Source organism: Amblyomma maculatum, chromosome 2 (assembly GCF_055883805.1).
Source record: "Amblyomma maculatum isolate TAMU_Amacu chromosome 2, ASM5588380v1, whole genome shotgun sequence".
Taxonomy (NCBI): Eukaryota; Metazoa; Arthropoda; class Arachnida; order Ixodida; family Ixodidae; genus Amblyomma; species Amblyomma maculatum.
Window position 1 is genome coordinate 161,955,794 of NC_139345.1, and position 16,334 is coordinate 161,972,127.

The 16,334-nt window shown below is 43.8% G+C and overlaps 1 long non-coding RNA gene across 2 annotated transcripts; it reads right to left on the reverse strand.

The window, feature by feature from the left end:
• Positions 1-976: 976 nt before the first annotated feature.
• On the reverse strand, positions 977-14,846 carry LOC146200319 (uncharacterized). 2 transcript variants are annotated; one of them, XR_014705221.1, is made up of 3 exons: positions 14,404-14,846; positions 10,195-10,292; positions 977-1,136 (listed from the first exon to the last, which is right to left on the reverse strand). It is a non-coding gene; the product is annotated as an uncharacterized LOC146200319 (long non-coding RNA). The 2 variants fall into 2 exon arrangements; XR_014705220.1 differs by lacking the exon at positions 14,404-14,846 and having other exon boundaries at positions 10,195-10,339.
• Positions 14,847-16,334: the final 1,488 nt, after the last annotated feature.

Below are 16,334 nucleotides of genomic sequence, written 5' to 3' on the forward strand. Positions count from 1 at the left end.
GTAACGATGGTGTTGTTTCACTTATCTGCAGTACATTCATTGGAAGAATACCAAAAACTGCGGAAGCGGCTTCGCATAGAGTTGTGACCGGTACACGCCGGAATCGAAGGCCGTACTCGATTTGGCCTCACGGAACGTCAGCGGCTCAACAACCAGGGAATTCGCGAAATTTCTGGAATTCTACAGGAGCTGCAGCCAGCCGAGAATGTGATCCTCATTACTGTGTAATCTCTAACTCCTCTGTAATCGTACATACACTTAAATTTTGATTAGTTTTCAGTAAAACACGCACGTACACAATCATAGTTCCGTCTGTAGCCGTCGTCGACGCGGGCTCAGGCCGTTGCTGGGCTGGACGTCTCCACGGCTGCCTGTAAATGCTTTGTGCCATTTGAACATTCGCAGTAAACACATCGCGTCATTGCCTTCATCACAATAGTAATTAGTGCCTTGATAGGCTGCAGCCAGGTCCCTGTAGGTGCCCTATCGTCTGCTCGAAAATGCACCCCAAAAATGTACCAGCCCTCGAGGGCGTCTTGTGCGCATGCGCGCCGCGGCATCGGGCACGCCAGCCGCGCCATCCTGTAGAAGCGGCAGTTTTTTGATGCGCCCGTCATGGCCGACGTGCCGTGGCTGACGTCGCAGACTTAGCCAGTTGCGTCGAAAACTTCGGACTATATTAGGGCCTTTAGTGCAAGGAATGAGTGCACTCTGAAGGTGCAAGACATTAGTCTGATCTCAAACGATGATACATTCGGCATGGAAATGCTACCATGCTATGGTGATACTCTGCATGGTTGCAAGGCTCCTACATCACACCTCATGTTTGTGTTGTGCATAATACTGATATGGCAGCTTTAGGCCTTGTGCAAGGCCTCAATCAGTTTCTGCTACAGTTATGACACAAAATGTTTTGCAGAAATGATGCTCTCCATGAGATGAGTCTCAAGTGCAAAGAATGCAAGCTTCCAAAAGATACATGTGGTCACCTGGATTGGCTTTATTGGCTGATACAGTGTGGTCACAAAACATCTGCTTTCGGTCCACCAGGTTCGAGCTTGGATGCAGGTTTCCTTCTTCAGCTGCTCTTGGCCTGTTGGATTCGAGCTTGGATACAGGTTTTCGCTGTGCGACATCTGCAAAATGCAAAAAAAAAAAAGCAGGACTATATTCCAAAATCCGAAAATTCAGCTGTCTTTACAAAACATTCTGAGGAAGGGGTAATTAGGTGCTCTATTTTTAATTGATAACAATTCAAAAAGTTTCGATTCTGAACTACAGAAATATGACGAACTGACACAAGAATACAGGCGTTCAGCATCAGTCCATCACAAAATCTAATACCTTAGTCGAACAGATATTTCAAGGGTCTTTGAACCATATCCTATCAATCAAAGACATCTGAGCACTGCTTCATGGAAAGCTACAATAACTAGAGTGAACAGAGCAGTCCAGAACTGGAGACTGGACTTTGAGAAATAGAAGTGTGCATTCTAGATATGGCTTAGCACACAGAGCTAGGAATAAAACCAAACCTGAAATGAAAGATTATGCAATTCTACATATATGGTCATAGAAGAAAAACAAAATTGCACACAGAACAGTACGGAAAGTATATCATCATTGCAACTTGTACAAAAACAGTTGATAACACATCTTCAAAAGTGCACGAGTATTACTTGAGCCCAGCAGCGAATTATCAATGGCAATAGCGGGGTACAAGAGCTTAGTGAGATGATGGAATCTTTCAATGGTGATCGAGAATGCCATGTAGAAGTGGCACAACTCTCCCCAAGTTTACTAAAAGCTTGGTTAGGATTCATGACGGCCCCTCAGCCTTCCTTCCAATAAGGTCGAGAAATACCCTAACCACCCGAGGCAGTGGAAACAGTGCATAGGGATCAGGTTAACTGATATTCACAAACATGCCTTGACTCCAAGCGGTCCTCGAGGCCCTTTTTTTTTTTTGAAATGAAGCTCCACTTGAATTGCTCCTCGAGTGCATGAGAAAACAGAGCATCTATAAGTGGCAATGACACTACTATGGGGACACCTAGACTTCCACTTGCAAACATGGGGCATCGCAGCTTTCACACACTGTGCAGACTTCGTTCTACTGCATACCAAGCCCTTCATGAAAGTGGATACAATAAGGATTCACAGACCCACTCTCTGAAGCATTGGCTCCGAGAACCTCAATCTGACGCAAAAATACTGAAACATCGTTTCAAGTACGACCAAGAAAAGCCTCCTAAGTTTCTGCGGCTGACGTTGAGCATGGATAACTATCGTCAGTTGCAGATTTCAATGCTGTAGTTGATCATCGCATTATGCTACTGTGGTGTAAACACATTTCAAGTCATCACCAGATACCTTAGCAACATTTCAGAGCACGCCGAGTGCCAAGTTGCAGAAAGAATTTGATGGCTAACAGCAAATGAAACATGTGCAGTGGTTTCTGTGAACCACTGTGGACAGTGGTGCAATTGTGGGGAATGTCATATTGTAAATAGGAAGACAGCGAGGTACCGGAGGTGCAGTTGTGCCATGGAACACCTGTGCTGCACACATCAATGGCTTTCTGATTGCCTCAAATATACTTGTATGTCTAGATGCAGTGCTGAAGGGGGGGGGGGGGGAGTCAATTCTGTCTTTTTAGCTGTGGAGAGATATTTGCAGTTGGTGGAAGGCATGGCTTTTCAAGTGCGCTTAAAATTAAAGCTCCTAGCTTGCTTGGAAACAGAAGCGGCATTTGCTTCTGGAAAGACAAATTTGTTGGCTTGGGTGCATGCGCTATAACATGCTTCTTTGAACCTCACATGTGCTCAACGCTCGCCGCTGAGCACTCAGAGGGCAAATATGCAACTAGGTCACTAGAGTTCACAGCAGTTCGAGCAGTTCTCAATGCCTAAATCCTGTTCTACATCAGCCATATGTCACTGGCAGTGAATGTTGATAGATGTGAATTGTTTTCAGCCATTTTTCACAGCTGACTTGTTCATGCAGTCTGCAAAACATATTTTACTAGGCTCTGACTTTTTTTTTAACGTCCAAAAGCGACTCAGGCTATGAGAAATGCTGTAGTGGAGGACTGCAGAAATTTCAACCACCTGGAGTTCTTTAACGTGCACTGATGTCGCACCGCACATGGGCGCCTTGCTTTTAGTCTCCATCGAAAAGCGGCCGCCACAGCCTACTAGCCTGTGACTCTTGAGGCAGCTTGTCGATGCTGTCCACAAGGACTTGGCATTAGAAAATGAGCATGTTACACGTAGTGGCATGCACTTTCCGGGCCAAATTTTGGCCTTATGGCCCATTCGGTTGGGGGGACGAGAGCAGAGGTGCCGAGCAGTACAGAGAAGTACAGGAGCACGCCGAGCGAGGGTGTAATTTTCCTCCCACGGGAACGCTCTCTGCGTGTAGAGAGCAGTACGCCACGACCATTGTGACCGCACTTCCCTCCCCAGCATTCTCCGCCTACCCGCAGTAGCAGCAGTTGCAACCCGAGAAGCAAACACTCCATGTAGAACTGCTTTGCATGCCTTTGTTCTCACAGCGCGGCGATCTGCCTCCTTTGGCCCTTTCAATGCCAGCAGTGACTCTCAAACCTGAGCAATGCTTTGCAGCCACCATTTAGAGCGTCACCGACTTGAGAAAAGAAAAAAGATGGTGCGGATACACCGCTTTATGTCATGTGACTTCCTCTACACTCGCTTTAGATGAGGGAGCAGCCGGGAGTGCATTCAGGTGCTCTCAGCAAAGGAAAAGACCTCCTCCTCTACCATTGGAAGCCAGTGATTCTACTCCTGCTCTACCACTGGAGGGCACCCACTTGTCTGAGAGCACTTTCGAAGTGCTCTCGAGGGCGCCTGCTCTCCCGCTCGAATTCGCCATTAGTCTTGCCCGTATGCCACTTGTGCTGTCTGGAGTGGAGAAATATTTCTGAAGGGTAAGTCGGAAGAAATGTTGAAAAGCATTCAAGAATTTGAACTGAACCTTAAGTAGAGAACAGACTGTTTTCTGCATTTTATGGAGCTGAGGTAGCGTCGAGTGGAGACATGTTTTTGAATTTGGCCACAAGGGTAAAATTTGAATTAACTATTCCACACGCAAAACACTCATGTCCTAATGTCAAGTCCTCTGAACATTCAGAAGCAAACTCGATATTCACAGGCTGCATGAAAAGGCAGCTGTGAAAAACAGCTGAAAACGCTTAATGTTAGGCAAAATGTCGCTGCTGCTGTGATATTGTTCATGTAGAGCATGACATATGCATTGAGAAATGCTGTGAAATTTAGTGACCAAATTTGTTTATTAAGATTTGATTTGAAGTTGCTGCTACACTTGATCTTCAAGCTTGCAGGGCTCAGGGGAGAGGGAAGAAAATATGCGTGCTTCTTCGCTACATATACACCCAAACCAACAAATTCAACTCGCTGATTTCAGTTTCCAAACAAAGCTTGGAGCCACAATGGTCACTGCACTTGAAAAGCCATGCCTTCTGCCTACCGTGAATATGTCTCCACAGAACAAGTGAACCAACCGCTTTGTCAGCACCGTGTGTCCATAGAGTACATAGTACCCTGATGTGACAAGCAAGCCATTGATGCCTGTAGCACAGATGTTGACATTGTTCACAAGGCTCAATCGCGCTACTAGTGGCCCCAGCTTCCTTTACACGTACTTCTTCATCATCATCATCAGCCTGATTACATCCACTCCAGGGCGAAGGCCTCTCCCATATTTCTTCACTTAACCCGGTTCTGTGCTAGCTGCGTCCACTTGACCCCTGCGAACTTCTTAATCTCATCCGCCCACCTAACTTTCTGCCGCCCCCTGCTACGCTTTCCTTCCCTTGGAATCCAGTTTGTTACCCTCAGCGACCATCAGTTATCCTCTCTTCGCACTACATGTCCTGCCCATGTCCATTTCTTCTTCTTAATTTCTACTAGAATGTCGGTAACTTGAGTTATTTCTCTGACCCACTCTGCACGCTTTCTATCTCTTAATGTTACCCCTACCATTTTTCGTTCCATAGCCCTCTGGGTTGTCCTCAACTTAAGTAGAACTATCTTGGTTAGCCTCCACATTTCAGCCCCATAGGTGAGTACAGGCAAGATGCAACTGTTGTATACTTTCCTCTTGAGCGATACCGGTAAGCTGCTAGTCATAATATGAGAGTGCTTGTCAAATGCGCTCCATCCCAATCTTATTCTTCTTATTATTTCCTTTTCGTGGTCCGGATCTGCGGTTACTACCTGTCCTAAGTAGACATATTCGCCTACTACTTCCAGTATTTCGCTACCTAATGTAAACTGCTGTTCCTTCCCGAGGCTGTTGAACATTACCTTAGTCTTCTGCATACTGATTTTCAACACGTACTTGCTAAGACCAGAAATGGGAAGACTGCAAAAATGGGGGGGGGGGGGGAGGAGGCAGCATTTGTGTACAAAAGGGGGAGGCGGCTGCTACTTTCAGGCAGTGTCTGATGCGTCCTAATCTAAACATCCTAAGCATAAAAACATGCATCAGCAAGCTTGCAATGCATGTCTAAAGGTGTGCGTCCGTCGAGATATCTGCAGGCCGCCACCAAATGTTCTCACTACGTCTCTATAGCCAGCGCAAAACTGATCTGCATGCCCACTACCAGTTTTCTCTCAGTACCATCGGAGCGCTGTTTAAATTTTTTAATGCAAAACCATAACTAGCCCATTTACACGTAATTTCATCCGTGACCGTCGTTGGCTGCGTTGGTTCCGAAAAAAAGAGCAATCACGCCATTGCTGAGCATAGAGAAGCTTAGTAACATAAGGCATAGGGCTGAGCTCAATAAGAAGGATAAGATAACATGACATTTGGGCAAAGCCTTTAACCTCAATTACACTGAGTGGCTGCCCTTAGCTGAGATCGAAAGCAAAGCCAGCACAGCATCTATATCTACTGTGGCTGCATTAGCTGTGCATCACTGCCTACAAGAAGCGCAGTACACCAACTGTTTTCGCAGCCAGCGACACCTACTCTTGCTCGGCTAAATTTCCTGCTTAGCCAATGATGCCGATGGTGCTAGTGTGGCCTCTGATGGAGGTGCTTGAAATTATAATGCGGCTGCTGATTCCTCGGTGCTGGTTCCGCAAAAGCCATTCTTTGCAGGCAGAAGCCCCTTATCGGAAGATTTAGGGCAGTGATCGTGCAATCAGAAAGTTTGGTCAAACATCTGAAGTCTTCTAAAAAGTCGGAAGGGTTAGCTGCAGGTATGTATGCAACATGCCTTCCCCACAAGTGTGTCCTTGTCTGTGGAAGCCACCAAGCAGAGCAAACTTACTATTAGTCCTCAAATTTGTACCGTAGCTCTGCACTAAGTAGGTTCTGAAACACTGCTCATATACTTAAAATGTGCAGCACCACAGAAGTATGTGATGATCAACTACAGCAATGGAGTTAGTGATAGACCATGATTATGCCTACTTGGTGTGAGAAGCTGGGATGTCAGGAGGAATACCAAAGCCATACCCAGAAAAAATAATGTGCTAGAAGTTTTAAGTTAACCAGGCTTGACCTGGGCTGTCACTCAGCCAATGCTTCAGAGAACAGATCTGTGCATACTCACTGTATCCACTTTAGTAAAAAGCTTGTAAACCCGCAGAACAAAGCCCACAGAGAGAACAAATGATAAGATGTCAAGTGTTTACAAGTTGAGTGCCAGTCTATGAGCCCTCAAGGTCACATAACTGCCAATAAATGAAAAGCAGGCATTCAGGGCTACGTGGAGTTGAAGTCAATGTATTCTTATGAAGTCAAGATTTCCTGTCACTATACTCAATCTCACAAGCTGTCTGCTGCACCTGGTCCATTCGAGATCATATAGATTATAGTAGGTAATTGTGCTCTTAGGTGCCTCTCACCCCTTGAATTGGCCAGGGAGAAAGTAGGAGCACAATGACCTACTTGGACCCTTTGCAAAACTCAATGCGTCACCTATATTATATAGCAAAATCTTGGTGGGAGAATATTTTTGCACATCTTGGGTGCACCGTCACGTGATAGATGGGTGATGTAGCCTATATGTCACATACACATATCTCCTAGATTTTTTTTTTTTTTACAGAGGCATGCTGCTTAGTCAAAAGACGCGATGCGCGGGAGAGTAGTGCACACCGATTCTGTGCGTTTGCAATTTTTTGTTTTCGTTCTGTTTCTTCCGATAGTTTGGTGGAACGGCTGGTATGCAATGCGATGCGGGATTCTGGAGTCGTGAGTCTGTTTTTTCACAGCATGTCACCGGGATGGTGCGTTTGCTTTCTGCAGTCTAAAAAAAATGTGCAAGAGTACTTGCCGTGTGCGGGGCTGCATATATATTGAGTACCAGAGTGAGAGTTATTTGCACACACGCATGCCCATACGTGCCCATACACATGCAGTTTTGTAGTGGCGCAAAAAAAAGTAATTCTGTCAAGACAGAGCATCTTCTAAAGGGCACGTAAACTTTGACGTTTGGATTAAGCAATGGAATTATACAAGACGTTTCACATAAGGTTTGCTTTATGGGGTTTAACGCCCCAAAGCGACTCAGGCTTGTATCACATGGGGGGCTTAACTCAAGGTACAAAACCAGCCCATGTGCGGACACAGAAGCAGTCAAACCTTCGGTGCTACAAAAAAAAAGCAAGCATGCACACTGCTCTGTGCTTTGCCGAGGCAGCTCCAAGCCATCACTCACTTGAAACCGTGCTGCCTGCGTTGGCCAGCCTGCCCCCCCCCCCTCGATTCATTCATTTTTTCCGCACTGCTAAATAAAAAAAAAAAGAAAGCATGCATACTGCTGTGCGTCTAGCTCGCAGGACAGCTAGACTCCCCTTCCATTACCTCCACTCCCCCTTCCCACCCGCCACTCATTTTAAAGGACCAACATCCCAGCACCCTTGCGTCCTTCCCGCACAGACCAGGCAGCCCTTTTCTCACTCTCTCCCAGTAGAATGAAAAAAAAAAGCCCATGCAGGACATGCAGGAGTGACATAGCCACGTCACTTTTGTTTCAATGAGGTTTGGGTTGCTTTGACCTGAGCAGCAGTATAGGGAGCGCTCAAGATTTGATTGCTTCTGTGCGCAGCACGTTAGAGCACAGGGCTCGATCGGCCACCCTTGTACCTTAAGTTAAACCCGTTGTGTGAAACGATAGTGCCGGAAAATTGTTGGTTCATAAGCTAAGCCACATCTTTTATGAATTTACAACTTAACTTCAAACACCAACGTTTATGTGCCCTTAGAAGATGCTCTCAGTCTTGACAGTTATTTCTTTTCTGCCACTGCAAAACAGCATGTGTGTGGCGTGCGTGTGTGCAAGTAACTCATGCACTAGCCTTGCATGTTTTCATTACAATGAGGAAAACAAATGCACAATCCCTGCAGCGCACTGTGAAGAAGAACACTCTTGACTCCGTGTCCTTGCATTGCTCGAATACCACCAACGCCACTAAACCACCGGAAGAAAAAGAATGAAAGCTAAGCAAAAGATAGCAAATGCACAGAATCGGCGCTCACTCTAAATTCCCTTGCATCATGCTTTTTGACTGAGCAGCGCTTCTCTCTCAAGGAAAAAAAGAATACAAACTCCACAAGATATGTGTACGTAACACATAGGCTATGTCACTGATGTATCACATGATTGTGCACTGAAGACATGCAAAAATATCCTCCCAATTCCCTTTGGGGCAGAGGGTGCAATGCTGAATATTTCTGTATCAAACCTCATGTTATGCACGAATCTGACGAGAAGCATGCCTTCACTATTGAAAACCAGAAGGGCGGAAGTGGGGGGGGGGGGGGGGTATGAATTTTGTTACTGAGTGGAGCAGGTAATGGATGTGGTCATTGTCACAAGAAATGTCTCCTGGCAGCCACCTATTTCTGCCCCCAAAACAGGTTTGGTCGCCACAGTGAAAGGGTTTGCGCTGAGCAGAGAAGCATTGCAGAAATATTCTGCCAGAAAAACCCCATACTTCATTCATGGTCTATGATTACATATGGCATAGTATTATTAATAACACTCCCCTGTTTTCTCTTTTCACTTTACATACAAATTATATTCGCCCTCAGTTTAGCTACCAAAAAAGTGCAGGGGGGCCTTTTAGAGAGGAAATTTGTCAGAGCTGATTTATAAGAAAGCAGCCATCAACGGGTCTAGTTGAAGACAGGAAGACCAGAAAAATAACCCTCCAGAAAGGTCTTCAAGGAGTTCAAATTTGAGAAAAATTTATTCACAGTAGTTTTGCATAAATGTGTGAAATTTAGGAAAACAAAGACAAACATGCTGAAAAAAAGAAAAATTAAATAGGGACAAGAGAGGTGGCAACTGCGAAAAAGAGAGCCACCTGTAACCGTGGTCTAGACGCATGCCAGGCTGTCACTTTGGGTTTATATTATATAGGCTCATGCTCTCTTCGATTGTTCCCTCTGAAGTGCACTTTTAGTTTTCATGTAGGCTTGCTTTTAGAGAAAAACCATGCAATTTTTTTGAGAATTTTAAGCAGCAAATAATTTCAGGAGTTCCAAAGCTCCTTGAAATAGTTCCTGAAAACCAAGCGTACTCAATGATATCAAAGACCTGTGTAAACCACACTCCATGATCATCATATTGAAGGGAATGGCTTACCAGCCCAGCCTCTGGGGCCTGTGCCCAATAAAGTATGGATGCATCATGTAGAACTTATGAAATCAGCTGGTAATGACATCTGTTTCAAAACTTCTGGCTTTTCCTATCTTAAAGTAAGCTCGCATTTTCAGTAAGTAGCACTTTAGTGGATAGAATGCAGTAATTTATAATAAAAGACAGCTTCAGCTTGTCCTCAATGTCCTTTTATTACTCTAAAGCTGAACATGAGCTATGAGAGACATCAAGAAGGAGGGCTCTGGGTTAATTTCCAGAGCCCTCTTCCACAAAAGTTCTTCAAGCTATGCAGTGGCACCAAATGTGGGCAGGCAAATTTGCATTTTGCCTATATCAACAGGCCACAGGCACCATTCCACTCCGCATTCTCAAACTCAACAGCCAAATGTCATAGCCAATAAGCAACGGCAGCAAGCAAAGAAAACACTGAAGAAACCTAAATGTCAAAATAAACATGAGGGGTCACAAATGCAGTAGTGGGTTAGGCAAATAAAAAACTACACATACTGAAAGATGTCTTCAGTACTTACATCAATGTCCTGCTTCTTGCCCACCACAGCACAGCACAATTCCGGCAAAGGGTATAGAGCTTGAAGGAGCCATTGCTTACGAAGCCACATGGAACTTGCTGCAAGGTAAAAAGTACCATGACCCAAGAAATTAGTGAAAACGTAATATGGTGCAACACATACATGCAGAGGCTTTGTGAGCAAGAAATAAAGGCACAGAGTAGGAACACCACAATACTGTTTTTTTTTCTTGAAATGATGCACGACATGCTGGTGCAGGTCACTGCATGAAATTTGCCTCTGCCTGCTAAATAATCTTAAATTATTATTTTTTTAATTCAAAATTTCACTTTGGGATTCAATTAGTTGAAGGGCGATTGCCTACAATGCCAGAGAAGAAACAATGTTGACATCACCCGAGACATACCAACAGTGAAATAAAATAACTCCTTTCACTCCATCTCGTCGCCAGCCTGGCAAAAGAGAAAGTCAGGCATCACAGTGCCCCTAGTTACAAATAAAAAGCTTTTACTTGACCTTAACTGCAAGTGCATTTTAACAGCCTATCCATAATCCACCAGTTCCCACTAGGTTCGAGATCAGACAAGCCCTCCCTTTCTTTATGCTTTACATCGAGCGAGCACCTTAATTGGTACTGCAGGGCCTAATACATGCCTGCAACTACAATACTACTTTTCTAAGAGATGTGGAACTTCATTAAAATTCATTTTATGACCGAAGTAGCAAAGATTGTATTTTATCTTGAAAGAAGCAGCAAGAAAAAACAAGGGTATGAAAGGAGACAATACGGGCACTAGCTTACAACTAATGTTTATTGAAGCACACATGAAATATATAGAGAAGACGAGCAACAACGCAAACCACTCAATCACTGATAAGCAAAAAGCAAGACATGAATCACTAAAATTTAAGAACAGTTCCCTATCTAGATAACCCAACTCACTGCATGGTAACATGATGGATGGCTCACTAACACATTCATTACCTAGTTGTAAAATATGTCTAGCTTCAATGATTTCTCAGCTGATTTGCAATGGATGACAGCCAGAATGTGCACAGCAGAAAGAAACTGAAAGCAACCAGTGCATTCTTACAATGCACAGCCAAGTTGACCTCTACCTATATCTACTCAAATGGAACCGTTCGGAAGTTTTAGTGATTCATGTTTTGCTGTCTGCTTATTGGTGACTGAGCGGTTTGCAGTGTTGCTTGGCATTATATATTTCTTATTTGCATCAATAAACATTAGTTGCGAGTTAGCATCTGCTTGCTTCTTTTCACGTCCTTGTTTTTTCGTGCTGCTACTTTCAAGATGACACCTTACCAACTCACCCAAATTACATCCTTATGATTGTATTTTAGTCAGTGAAATTTTACTTCATGTGACACTAATCAACACACATGACCACGTTTCATGGAACTTAAAGCCAATCAATGAGAGCCTCATCATAAAGCATGAAAGTTGGCTCAGATATGCAGCTCTCCATGCCAACACAGCTTGCACAGACATGATTTTCTGTGGTAAACAAAACACTGGGCTGCTGCAAGGGCGGTACAGAGCAAGCAGAGGGTGCTCTGACACTGAGAAGAAATGTGGCATTGAATCTTGCTGTACATGGAGGCAATGTTTTGGGGCTATGCAGCCGAGTCTTGGTACGAAAGAAAAGGAGAAAAGTTTCTGTCCCCTTGCCGTGAAGAGTGGTTTGCTCACTATTTGGGCTAGGAGTGTACTGGGCTGAAGTGAAGGGAGTAAGTTGGAGAGTTAATGCAAGGTCACTAGGGCTGAAGTAACCCACTCTACATGGCAAGGGGAAAGAGGTATGTTGCCTCTTCCTTTCTGCCTAACTTCAGCTGCATAGCCACAGTTATCCCCGAGTATAGTGATGAGCTACCGTGATCAAGCCTTGTAGAACTGAAAACTGAAAGTAACAAAGGGGTATGGCATGATTAAAATATCTATGGTGTCCAGGTGAATAGCACGCTGCACTCCAGGGTTGCTGACTGCGCATTTACTTATTTTATATTTAAAAAAAAAACAGTAGTTAGTGAACCATAAATATAATACTTCTGCTATTATCAAGATTCCACAGCTCTGTAAACTGCATGAAGAAAGTGAAACTCAATAGCTTGCACTGACAACTCACCAGGCACCCACTGGTGAAATAAAAGTGGAGCAAAATGTCATCTGCATTCACCACATTCATCATGAAGGTATTGCAGACACTAAGCATAGCTCACCATCATAGCACTTCTAATATCATATCCAAGCCATCTATAAAGCTACCTAGCTTGTTACATGAACATATCAACAGATGACTTTTCAATGGTCATATGACTGACCAAATTCTCATGAAAAAAAAATGTTTATGACTAAATCAGCACTTTTCTCAGAGTTCACTGCATGGGAGTGAGTTCGTCAACTGCTAGTGTTTCAGAAAAAGGGGTCATCAAACTGTAAGTAACCTGAGTTGAGTTGCAAACAACAAAATTTCGGAGAGTGGTGAGGAGCAGACTTTGTGGCATTACGAAGGTCATCTACTAACGCTAACAGTAGGCAACCTTGATTTGATGACAGGGTTCAACATGCCAAAGAAACTTAGACAATGAGGGTCAGCAATAGTAGGTAGCTCTGGATAATTTTGACTATCTGCACTTCTTCAATGTGCACTGACACTGTACAGCACATGGGGACTTAGCGTTTTGCTACCACCGAAATGTAACCACCCCGGCTCAGACCGAGCCCGCGTCACCCAGCTCACTAGTCAAATGCCCTAAACACTGAAACCACCACAGTGGGGTGCAGGCAGCCTTGAAGAGGGTTACATTTGCAGGCATGTTTTGTACAAGCCAAGCTTATATAAGCTGGGTATGGCCAAGCTGCGGCTAATGAGTAGCATGAGGCTCCTTGCAAAGTGCAGATACCGACAGCTTGGCACCTGTCCACCACCCACCATTTGCAGTATTTCTGCCTCTACAGCCAGCTTCTCTGTTCTTTCTCCTTTAAGTTCCAAACCACCTATTGTTTAGAATTCTTTTGAACAATGACACAATATGCCACCCTTATGGACATACATCTAACAGAGCTGCTCACGACTGTAACCATGCTCATTCGAGAATTTCAATATGCTTGCTTTACAAATGGGGCAGTAGAGGCATATTAACAATCGTGGCATGAGTTCTTCACTGTGACCACCAGCTTTGTTAAATGAAAAAAAAAAAGTCATTATCATTTACTTTGCTCTTTGTAAAATGTTGCCTTTTTAGTCAAGAATTCTCATTAAAGGTATGGCAGCAGTTGCGTAGGCCCATAGCTAAAGAGCTCTCTGACATATGCCCGCATTGTATTAGCTTGCTCGTATATTGAACTGAGCCTTAGCAAGCTTCGCGGTGATGCAAAGAGATGTTTGCCCATGCTAACATCTTGGCATTTCCATAATGGCGCAGATCAGTGTCTTAACTCTACTTGTGCTATGAGCATTCCTGTCATTAGCACATATTGAAAGTAAAAAGGATGACAGCAGGCAATGCGACATATGCCAGCAGAGACACGTTCACTTGCTTTTCCTCTGCACATACAGTGAATTACAATCCCAGAAGTGAAGTGGTCTGCCTGCTCCGCAAAAGAGCACCTGCATCCAGTACAGATTGTGTCCCCATTGCGTTTGGAACTCATGCCAGCGCAAGTAGGTGGTGCCCATGAACTGACAGAAGAATTGCCTGTTATTCTGTGTGCTAGCCCGTGCTTCGTGTACACGTGCCAGCTGTTTTTAAACCTGTAATAGGTCTGCATTTCTCCCGCTGCTTCTTGGGATGGCATTGACATCAACAGATTATGCCATTCTTTCGTATAGCCGAGTGCGGGCAAGCAGGGTAAAATTTCTTTGGCACTATTCTCTAATAAAAGGAAGTCGCAGTTCACCATTTTCACTGTTTCAGAGTTCAGGAATGGCTTTAAGATCATGAATAGCACATAAAGATGATTTCCGCACAAAATCTTCTAGTCACACTCCGAGCTGAGGTCTTTAAAAAAGATTATTGCATAATACTGCTACTCTTAGACTTGCTGTCCTCAAGAGTAAGCACTAGTTCATGACAGCAATTTGCATTCATAGCAGTGGCAAGTAATAATCATCTATTATGGAGCACAGAGGGCACAGTCAGCACAGCAGAGCATGCTACTGGAAATAGAAGGTGCAGCTGAACAAATACTCAAGCAAACTTCTAGCCGGTTCTGTTGATTTCGGAAGAGCAATCCACTGCTCCAGGGACCGATCTTGGCTCAGCAATCGCTCCCCATCTGCATTGGGAAGATGGGACCTGTGTTCCGGATCTGCATTTGGAATACAGTTACTCCAAAAAGAGCAGAAAATAATGTTCTGTAAGTCACTAAACCCTGTGATTGGAATTGACTATTAGTAAAGTCTTGTCATCTATCACCTCGATCTGCTCATAATTTAAGTAGCATTATAAAAGTCTGCGATTCTGCAGGAACCTCTGATCTCACACCAAGAATTCAGTGCCCATAGCAGGCACAACGCGCATCTAGAGATGCCAGGTAATGTAACTCGAAAGAAATGTTATGCTAACTCTTCTTTACCTACTAAGAGAGCAAACAGTATTTCTGTCATCGAACCTTCTTTTAAACACTATTTCATGGCAATGGCAAAAGGCATTTTGAGTCAACTGGAGGTCTAACCTAGTACAGTGGCGATGAACGAGCCCCTGAGCCTGCCATGTGCCAAGGCGTAAATGCACTTCACTGCAATGTACGAGTAAACAAGTGGAAGGCTGGAAGCTTGAACAATCTGTTTCCAGTAAACAGTGACATTTGGGTGGTTAGGTTGGAATACCAAGCAAGCACTCTGCCCATAGCTTTATCTACTAGATTTCCTCTCAAAGGTATAACCAGCAAACAATGTCTGCAACTTAAGCCAGGAGTACAATCCCAGCATGTTCTGAATGTTCTGAAGACTTCGATCATCACATTTACTTTTTAATCATGCCAGTCACCTCAACATCAAGTCAAAGCAATATATGTGGCAGCTTATGGAACCCTCGCACATACAAAACACACCGAGAAATGCAAGCCAGTCAGTCTAAAGGCAGCCTATCATCAGCATATTGTTCATGGCCTTCACAGGGCCACCAAGTTTGCTCCCTGACCACCCTATGAACATGCAGTGTTTGCACCCCAAATCGGGTTACAGAAAATGTGGCGGCTCTTTAAATGAAATAGGAGCAGTGCACCAAGAAAGGCAAAAGTTCGTCCCTAGCTCCCATTATGTCAACTGAAGAATGTGCAGAGTCAGACAAGAAATATGGATTTCTGAAAACATGTATTCTGTATAGAAATATGAGTGATATCTAGGAATCTAGGAAGATAGTGGTACCAGTGCAGTAAGCAGTCTGCCCCTTGTGCATCATGAAGGGCCAATGCTCTCGAACTTCCAAACCTTTTATCATGCCAAAACATGCTCAACCGATCAATTATGAATTGTGAAAGGCTACACACTCTAAAGTGGAAACAGTTCCATGCAAAAAAAGTAAAAAGAAGCCAAATGCAGAATGTGATGTGACTGTTCAAACAATGTCTGGAAGTGCATGTGGCAACCAAGCAATTCATAAATGTGGTAGCCATTCATAATCTAGATCCAGACACAACACTAATTCCATATCAACATCTACCGTTGCTTCTACAAAACATGCATAAATTTAAACAAAAACACCACAACTGAATGATACTTTAAGCAAAGGCTTGCTTTGCTTGGAATTCTGCATGCACTCTTCATTTTGAAACTTGCATGAATTTCATATTCTCACATCTGTGATGAATCAGTGGTATACTGAGTACAGAAAAACTGCACATTTTGATTCACATTTCATATTAGAGAAGATGAAAATGGGGCATCTCAGCACTAAGATTTTTTTTCGCTTCATTTGTAAATACTTAAACAAGAAAATCAATACTATTGGTACTGTTGAATGCATAATTACCTTTACACCTTACTGACATTTCTGGACTGAAGGTCTGAGTTTGGTGTCTGTCATTTATATGCGCTTAGTAGTTTTTGGGGATTACTTCAGTCACGACCAAAGTATGAAAAAGAAAATATCAAGCCCAATACAGGCGAAAAAATTCA